Source organism: Xenopus laevis, chromosome 6L (genome assembly GCF_017654675.1).
Source record: "Xenopus laevis strain J_2021 chromosome 6L, Xenopus_laevis_v10.1, whole genome shotgun sequence".
NCBI lineage: Eukaryota > Metazoa > Chordata > Amphibia > Anura > Pipidae > Xenopus > Xenopus laevis.
In genome coordinates, this window is record NC_054381.1 from 45,388,844 (window position 1) to 45,399,071 (window position 10,228).

Here is a 10,228-nt window from a genome sequence, read left to right on the forward strand (position 1 = left end):
TATATGCATCTGTTCCCCCTGGCAAATGATGTTCTCAAATCTGTACACTGTCTATGTATATCATATGTAAACTTAATATATCAATAAACCTAGGGATGGGCGAATTTGACCCGTTTCGTTTCGCCAAAAATTCTAAATGTCGGCGACGCCCATTAAAGACTATGGGGCAAATTCACTATTCGCCGAAGCGCCTAACGCTAGCGTCAATTCGCCAGCGTTGGCCATTTTTGTTACTTCGCAAATTCACTAATGGACGCTGGCGTAACTTCGCTAGTGTAACTTCGCACCCTTACGCCTGGCGAATTTGCGCAATGGACGTAACTACGCAAATTCACTAACGCGCGCATTGTTCTGAACGCTACCTTTTACGCTAGACTTCGTTCGCCACCTCAGACCAGGCGAAGCGTAATAGAGTAGATAGGGATTTCTTAAAAAAAAGTTAAAATTTTTTCTATATTATGGGTGATAGGCTGAAAATTTTTTTGGGGCTCCCCTCCTTCCCCCCTACATTTCCTAACTCATGGGAACTTAACTATACAATGGGCACATGTGTAGGGCAAAATAAAAATGTTATTTGATGTTTTTAAGGTTTCCCAGGCATTTGTAGTGCTGCTACATATTCCTCCAATGAAATTTGAATTTGGCGCCATATGCAAATTAACCATCGCTAGTGTAACTTCGCTTCGCTTAGCGAATCAACGCTAGCGCAACTTCGCAACCTTACGCTACCCCTGAGTGCAACTTTGGATTTTAGTGAATTTGCGAAGCGCTGGCGAAACTACACAGGCGAAGTGCTGCGAAGTTACGCCTGGTGCAACTATGAATCTTAGTGAATGTCCCACTATGGGCATCAAAAAATTTTTTTTGATGCGCGTGTTTTTTTTTTTGCACAACACCATACAAGTCTATGGGCGTCATTTCTGCGGCAAAACAAGGCGAAAAAATTTGCTCATCCCTATAAACCTTGCCTGAATGAGAAAAAGGCACTGTGTTAAAAAACGTTATATTATGAGACATCACTAGGACTCCAACCTTTGCCTCCGGCAGGCAAATTTAATGCCGTTGTCACACAATCACTATATTAAAGTGTGACAGGAAGTGGTCAATAACTCTTAGGGCTAGTCCACACGGGGAGATAGCGACGCGTTTGCGGTCGCGGCGACAAAGCGCCGCGACAGTGGCCGCGACCGGCGCAGGCGAAAGTTTTGTATGGGCGCCTATGTAAAAACGCCTGTGCTAACCACACGAGGCGATGCGCTTTTCAACAGTCGCCTGAAAATGCCTCGCCAGGCAACATTTTCTGGGCCCCCTGGTCCCTGCCCACCCCATATCTCGACCACCCCACAATAAAAATGCCACACAAACATCTGAGCTAAAACATTAAACCCCCCCATAGCTATTAAAAGCCATTGGTGGCCAGCCCCCCCACATGTTATAAAAAGCCATTGGTGATCAGGGGCCCCCCTGCAAGTGAAAAAAAGTGATGGCCTAGGCCCCTCCCACAAGTTATAAAAAACCATTGGTGGCCTTCTTTAATTTAAAAGAAAATTGGTGGCCAAGCCCCCCAAAATTAAAATAAAAATAGCTTGCCGGGGTTTTGTGTCTAAGGGTGGCGCAGCCATCCTTCACTTACTTGATTAGCCAGGTCCCCCTGCTTTCAGAGTGCTGCCAGCTTCAGATAATAGGACTCCTTTATCAACACTGGGCAAATTTGCCCATGGGCAGTTACCTATAGCAACTAATCAGTGACAGCTTTTTGAAGCCAGCTGCAAGCAGAACAATGAATACAGCCATTTTGATTGGTTGCCATGGGTTACTGCCCATGGGCACATTTGCACAGTGTTGATAAATGATCCCCAATAGGACAGCAGCTCCGTGCACACATATTTTTTCTCCTATACTGATTCTCTGCATCCTCATTGGTTCTTTAAGGATAAGTCCCGGTAAAGCTGCATTGGGATTGGCTAGGCTGAAGGGGAAGTTCATACTCCACCTATCCAATCCCTGTACAGCGTTACCAGGACTTATCCTTAAAGAACCAATGAGGGTACAGAGAATCTGAATAGGAGAAAAATGTTGCCTGTCCTATTATCTAAAGCTGGCAGCACTCTGAAAGCAGGGGGCTTGGCTAATCAAGTAAGTGAAGCATTGCTGGCCCCCCTTAGACACAAAACCATGCTGGTCCCGGGACAACTGTCCCCCCTGATGGTGGCCCTGAAGATAACTCTACCAGCCCAAGGCCCTACTGCCTGAATCCTTACAATGTTCTGTATATCTGTAAATGTTGTGTATGTAGTTTTTACATGTAGGGACCCATATGTTCCCCTATGGCTTTACATGGCAACACTTCCTTGTACTCTGGTTGCTAAGCAAAAGCCCATGTATCTACTGTAGCTCATCAGCATAATGTGTACAGTGTATCATTGGCCCAGAGGCTGATGACAAGTTCCTGCCACTAGTGCTGGGCAGAGGGCGGGACTTCCTCTTTCCCCCTGTCACTTAAGGAGGGAGTGGTTGGTAATAGGAGTCCTGTGCTCAGACCCCAGTAAAGATAATGCCTTGGTAAAGTCAGGGATACAGGGACCCCGTGAATGAGGTGTAGTCATGACAGGGTAGTTCTCTGTACCAGCACTTTCTAGGAAAACTAGGAGGAATAGCAAGGTGGTAGCTCTCCCCTCAGGCAAGACTGGTCTGTAGTGTCGGGATCACAGACTAATAGTGATTTATGTTTAGTGCTTTCCCTGATCCAATGTGTGGGGATCCAGATACTCTGTAAGGCTACAAATGTCTTATTATTGCTACTTGTTGTTACTCATCTTTCTATACAGGGCCTCTCCTATTCATATTCCAGTCTCTTATTTAAATCAATGCATGGTTGCTAGGGTTATTAGGACCCTAGCAACCAGGTAAAATTGCAAACTGGAGAGCTGCTGAATAAAAATCTAGATACGTAAAAACCCACAAATAATAAAAAATGAAAACCAACTGCAAATAAACAATCCCTTGAAAGTCCACTGATAATATTTTGACTGGACCTGAGCTTCTATGGGGGGTGCACAGTTTTACATTCAGATGCCATTGCATGCAGGCTATGACACATGCCAGAGTGGCAGTTGGAATCAGAGGTCTAGAGACAAGTACCAGTGGCAGTTGGGATCAGTACTGGTTTGTCTCAGACCAGAGAGCATCTCTTGGTGATTTGCGGATTTCCAATCGATTCAAAGAGATTTCACAGTGCGGAAAAGCGATTTTTATTTTTGCAGCTGAAAGCAAATTCACAAACTTTCGTTGAGGTTGCTTTTGAAGAAAGAAGAAAATCCAACTTTAGTCCAATATTTGAGATCTTATTGGTACCGTCAAGATGAAGAGACGAATCGACGACAGGAGCAGCACTGAGCAAAGAAGTGGGAGAAAAAGGAGCAAAAAGGCGAAAAAACACGGGTGCAGCTCAGACAGGGAGCAAAAAACAACGCAAGGAGGAAAAAGACCCCGACGCAGCTCCTCAACAGAACGTAAGTAGAACCGGGTGATTTTATACGTCTGCATCAACTGTTTTTTTGTACGTAATCCTAAAAAATGATGAAAAACAATAATGAAAACCTTATTGGTGGCAAAACAATTCTATTGAAACACAATAATGAAAACCTTATTGGTGGCAAAACAATTCTATTGGGTTTAAATGATTTTATGTGTGGACAAAGTATTAGTGATCTGTATCAATTAAATGATCTCAGTCTATTTCAACTGTCAAAATATATTTGTCAGTTGGTTATCTAAAAAAGTGATATATTATATATTTAACTGTGTTTCTCTGTTAATCTGTATCAGTGTAACTATATATATCATATATTTGTGTGTTTATCTATATATAGATGTGTGATAGTAAATATCTACAGGTGTCTCTATTTATTGGTGTCAATATATGTTTGTATCTGTTTAGTGAATGGCTGCTTCTATTGCAAAAACTTTTGCTGAGAAGAATTATTATTCCCGTTGCGCTTATTTTTTCCATTAAAGGGGTGGTTCACCTTCAAGGTAACTTTTAGTGTGTTATAGGATGGCTAATTCTAAGCAACTTTTCAATTGGTCTTCATTATTTATTTATTTTTATAGTTTTTGAATTGTTTGCCTTTTTCTTCTGACTCTTTCCAATTTTCAAATGGGGGTCACTGACCCCATCTAAGAAAAAAATGCTCTGTAAGGTTACACATTTATAGTTATTGCTACTTTTTATTACTCCTCTCCTATTTAGGCCCTCTCCAATTCACACTCCAGTCTCTTATTCAAATCAGTGCATGGTTGCTAAGGTAATTTGGACCCTAGCAACCCAATTGCTGAAGCTACAAACTGGAGAGCTGTTGAATAAAAAGCTAAATAACTAATCACAAATAAAAATTAAAAACCAATTGCAAATAGTCTCAGAATATCCCTCTTTACATCATACTTAGGGTAAGGTCACACGGGGAGATTTAGTAACCTGGCGACTAATCGCCTCTTCTTCTGGGTGACAATCTCCCCGAATTACTTTCCCCAGCCTTCCCGTCGGCTATAATGAGAAATCACCAGCGGGATTCCTTGTGAGGCAACTTCGAAAAATGGAGCGCTGCGTGTGCCATCCTGCTGGCATTTTTTATTATTATAGCCGGCGGGAAGGCAGGAGAAAGCAATTCGGGGAGATTTGTGTATTCATTAAAATACACAACAATTTGTAGCCCAGAAGAATAGGCGATTAGTCACAAGGTGACGAAATCTCTCCGAATCTCCCCATGTGCCCTTACCCTAAAGTTAACTCAAAGGTGGACAACCCATGTAACTACTAATTACCATTCTTTGAATTTGTTTATAGCATTTCTCTCAGAAGGAAGAAGTGGATTAAAGAGGCCCCGTGTGGAAGAAGAGATTCCTCTCCCAGTAGCAATCAGCAACTGCACCATCCATGCTGAGCTTGGGAGTGGAACATTCGGCAAAGTAAGTGCTGGGCTTCTGGGTAACCATACCTGTGTTTTCTTATTTAGTATTAAGGAATATAAGAAGCAGGGAATTCCCATATATCTTTACTGAGGTTTACCTTGACCTTTAATGGGGTTTAATGTAACGTGGTATGGTGGCTTACCAATTTTATAATCACAACTTTTTAACTAAAAACCCTGTTTTTGTAAATACATGTACTCCCAAAGATACTAAATTACTTATTTAACAGGGGACCAGGGAATGTGCATTGATCACTCCCCCTCTTTTTTTTATATATCTTTACTGAGACATTATAAATAACTGTTAAGGAAAGGCCAGATAGACCCTGGTCTAGAGGGCACATATTCTGAGCTAAAAGGCGGCCCTTGTGTATCACTAGCAAATGTCTTGGGATGAATAGTTTATGTCTATTATATACAGATAGAATGAGAAACAATTTAGTACTGGCTTGTGGGGGAGTAGAACAAAAGTGGCCTATGGTGACAAAGGTAAATCCAGCCATGGATCACAGAAGTGAATTTCTAACATTTTATTTCTTATTCTGCCTTTTTTAGGTATGGTTGGTATCTTTTCCTAGCAGGAGCCAGCATATGGCCATCAAGGTCATCAAGAAGAGCGACAAGACCAACATGTCCAGCATCATCACTGAGGCAAGGGTACTGAAGACGGCTGCTGGATGCCCCTACCTTTGTCATGGTCATGGATCATTCCAAACACAGGTACAACATATCATCACTACCTTTATTGGGTAGTTCACATTTAGGTTAACTTTAAGGGGTCGATTCACCAAGGGTCGAATATCGAGGGTTACTTAACCCTCGATATTCGACTGGGAATTAAAATCCTTCCACTTCGAATATCGAAGTCGAAGGATTTTAGCGCAAATAGTGCGATCGAACGATCGAAGGATTATTCCTTCGATCGAACGATAAAATCCTTCGAATCGAACGATTCAAAGGATTTTAAACCAACGATCAAAGGAATATCCTTCGATCAAAAAAACTTAGGAAAGCCTATGGGGACCTTCCCCATAGGCTAACATTGAGTTCGGTAGCTTTTAGATGGCGAACTAGGGGGTCGAAGTTTTTTCTTAAAGAGACAGTACTTCGACTATCGAATGGTCGAATAGTCTAACGATTTTTAGTTTGAATAGTTCGATTCGAAGTCGCAGTCGAAGGTCGTAGTAGCCCATTCGATGGTCGAAGTAGCCCAAAAAAACACTTCGAAATTCGAAGTTTTTTTTACTTCGAATCCTTCACTCTAAGTTAGTGAATCGGCCCCTAAGTATTCCCAAAGGGGGCAGGCCATGATGTAAACAGGGTGGGTCATGGAATCTGCAGTGGAGTACCTGGGATACCATAGTTGCAACTTTATATAAGAATACTCTTACAATACCAGAGAACCACAAAATGAGTATAAATAACCCCAATAACGTTTTTACATTTTCCTTGAGCTCCAAAGTAGTATTCTTCAGAAAATGCCACCTGTAGCTTTCCCTTGCCAGTCTACATAGGAGGCTAGAAGAGCTGGCATTCTTATAGTTATTTTAGTAAAGGCCAAGGACAGCAATCCTGGGTGCAGGGTGAGTAAAGGTTTGGGGCAGCTCAAGCTAAAACACACATTGTGCGCAAGATGAGCAGATCCGCCATCGGGGGGTATTGAGAGGGGAGACTGCATCCAAAGGGGGGGAGGGGCAACCCTAATGAATGAAAAAACGTAAGGTATATTCCACTGCCCCCAATAAGCTGACTGACTTTAGCAAATATACTGCAGCTACTTATCAGTCTCACTGTGCCCCCTATAGTTCCTGGGCCCTCCAGCAGTTGCACTGTCTGTGTTCTTTATAGTTACACCCCTGCTGTTCAGTAATTTGATTAGTGAGACTGTATTGTAGTAGCTGTGACTGGAAAAAAAATACATTCAACAATTTTAATATTGTGTCCAAGTAAAACCTACCTAACTGCTAATTGATCATTTATTTAGTACAAAAGGACATTGACCAAAAATGTTGCTAATGTGTGCAAAACTTTGTAATCACGTGTTTTCAACCATATGTGCTTGTAGTTTAGTAATTTTGCCTTTTATTTCTTTAACCAGCGGCATGCTCTGCTCACTATGGAGTATGTCAGTGGAGGGACCCTAAGAAATGTCATCAAGAATGCTGGCCAGCTGGAGATGGACTTAGTAACGTAAGTGACTTTATGTGTTTGTAATGGGGTAACAGAGCAGGAGCTGGCCTAGAGTACATGCAGAAGGAAGGATGGAACGAGGTCAGCATTCGGTATCTTCAGCCGACTGAATTTCATCTTTTGTTTTTGTAAAGGAAATCAGCTAGGGAATCTATGTATATAATATATCTGTAATGGCACAACAAATAATATCTTTCTCTTCTATAAAGTGCTGTCCTGTAGCTTCACTTCCTATTGCAGTAAACCCACTGTCCCTACAGTAAGCAAATATGTACAAAGCATCTTGTGTTATTCAATTTACACATCACCTCATTATAATTTGCTAGAATGGGGCAAAAAGAGTTGTGTCTCATCCTGTATAGAGTGCTGCCTTTGTGAAGACATATGGAGATGTGACCGTCATTCAGAATGCTTGAAGGACTAGGGCGACCCCTTGCATTGAGCTGTAAGGGCCATGGTTTATGTCCCATAGCAGTCCTACAGGTGTGCCTAGCCTTTAGTTAGTGGGCCCTCATATATTACAGCAGGGTCAAAGCACCGTTATAATAATAACTATAGTATAAACAAAGCAAACAAATGTATTCACTACAGAAATGTTAAATGATTTCTTTTCTCCAAAGATTCTACGCAGCAGAACTGGTGTGCGGCCTGCAGTTTCTCCACTCCAAAGGGATTATTCATCGGTATGTAAAATTTATAAACATCCCATATATTATCTTTCTGTTCATATATTGTTTCTGCATTTTAAACTTAAACCCATTGTTCGCTCAAATAAAATTACTCTTATGTAAATGGCACATGGTGCATTTTGCCGTCTGTATGTTATACAGCTTTTCATTGCAATGCATTGAAATCACTGCCAGGACATCAGTAATAAAGTATTAAAAATAGAGTATTAAGAAAATGGAGTATTCAACAGAGTATTAAACAAACTGTAACACCTCATGAATTTGGGGAAGAGGGTTCACATTCCTTCTCACCCCCACTCATAAAATAGTACTGGCTGACTCCCAACATTTATACTAACCTCTCACTCTACTTCCCTGCTCTTTCTCAATTCCTTTTAATTTTTTAACCCTAATGTTTACCTTGCAGGGATCTTAAACCAGCTAATATCCTGGTAACCAACGAGGGACATATAAAGGTCGTCGACTTTGGATTGGCAGCTGAGGGCGTGTTTGGCAAGAAAAGAATCAAAGGCATAAAAGGAACACTGCCCTTTATGGCCCCAGAGGTATGTGACTGTGATTCAATTTAAATGCATAAAGCAGAAAGGTAATAGATTCTCTAAGTTGTGCTTATACTTATAAGTTTATTTCATGCATTTAAATACTCAACTAAAAAATATGTATTTTTTGTGTTTTGCTGGTATATGATTTTTTTCTATACAAGGCAATTCAGATTAAAAGGGAAACAAAAGTCAATCACTAGGTGGGGGTGCCAGATAGCGTGCTCTGGGTTCCTTTCTATACATCATTTTAACTGTTCCCAGGTAACCACTGTGCTGCCCAGGGTGGGACACATGCACCCTAGAGTAATTGCTGGGAGTTTACTACACATGAGAACAGCTTCAGCACAAGAGAGAGTTACAGAAAGAGCAGAGATTTAGTTAAATGCATGCACTAGAGGATTTTAATAACAATCTTTTTTTTTTCAAATCTAGGTGTTAAAAGAGAAGAGCTATAATGGAGGCGTAGACTGGTGGGCATTAGGGATCATCATATGTAAAATGGCATGTGGGAGCTCACCATTCATGGAGTACGGCAACAGGACAGAATGCCGTTTGTCTATTCTTCTTGGACAGCCATGCATTCTGATAAGGTTCAGCTTCGAATTGCAAGATCTCCTGAGAATGGTAAGTATTGGAATTTATGGAGAGGGTATAACTAGTTCTGCTATATTATATAATTTGCCAGAGAAATGATACTGATCCTAGAGATCTAGCAGTGACACTAACTGGATATTCTTGTTTGCTGAATAGTATATAGGCAATTGGACAAAATCCCTGTGCTATGAGGGTATTAGTGAAGGTGTGTAGCTTCATATTAGCAATAAATATCTGATAATGTTTTCTTTCTTTAGCTCCTGAAGAAAAATCCAAAAGAACGACTGGGCTGCAATGGAAATATTCGGGAGCACCCATTTTTTAATGCCATTGATTGGGTGCAACTAGAAAAACGGACTCTACCACCCCCTTCCCAGCCAGAAGCAGTAAGTACATGACTACATGTGTTTTGGTATGCTACTGCTTATTATGAATAGGCACTTATCTTGAAATCTCTAGATGTTTGTGTTTTAATACATATTCAGGGCTAGAGACCCGTGTCTTCCTGTTCTACAGTATCTACATAGGCGGTTAGGACTAGGCCTAGGTTTATTAACTCTGTGGAAAACTCTCTATGGCATGCCACAACAATTACAATTGCACTCAATTGTGTGTATTGTACTAATGCCATCTACTATACTTACATTTTTTTTTTTTAGCAACAACCTAATTTATATTTTTTAACTGCAGTTGTCACCTGTGGATTTTAAGAAGACATGTGAGGAGCCACCATCATTCTTGGAGTCCCTGAAACATACTATCACATCAGGTGATCAGGTATCTCTTCAAGATATGGCATGTCTGGATTAAATTTCACAGGTTCCAGCCATTTCTGGACCTTCTGGCACTGATGGTGTTCTTATACCCTACCATCGTCCCCATGGCACGACAAACATCAGGCCCCATCATCAATTCCATGACTTCTAGGGGAAAAAAAGAGTGAAGTTCCGCCACTAGAGTGAAATTCCGCAGCTCTCAATTCATTTCTATGGGATTTTGAAAGGCGTATTTATCAATGAGTGAAAGTGAAAGTTCACCCTTTGATAAATACGCCTATAAAAATCCCATAGAAATGAATGGAGAGTGGTGGAATTTCACTCTAGTGGCGGAACTTCACTATTAACTTCACTCTTTGATAAATATACCCCCTAGTTTTCTGTCCTCATTATTGTTATCTTAATTTTGGCCTACCTGAGCTTCCATCAGTTGCCATCTGCCCCAGGGTTTGGCCCTTGACATCAAA

At 41.1% G+C, this 10,228-nt stretch overlaps 1 long non-coding RNA gene across 1 annotated transcript; it reads right to left on the reverse strand.

The window, feature by feature from the left end:
- Window positions 1-3,235: 3,235 nt before the first annotated feature.
- LOC121394583 lies at window positions 3,236-9,953 on the reverse strand. Its single transcript, XR_005961796.1, has 2 exons — window positions 8,909-9,953; window positions 3,236-3,569 (listed from the first exon to the last, which is right to left on the reverse strand). It is a non-coding gene; the product is annotated as an uncharacterized LOC121394583 (long non-coding RNA).
- Window positions 9,954-10,228: the final 275 nt, after the last annotated feature.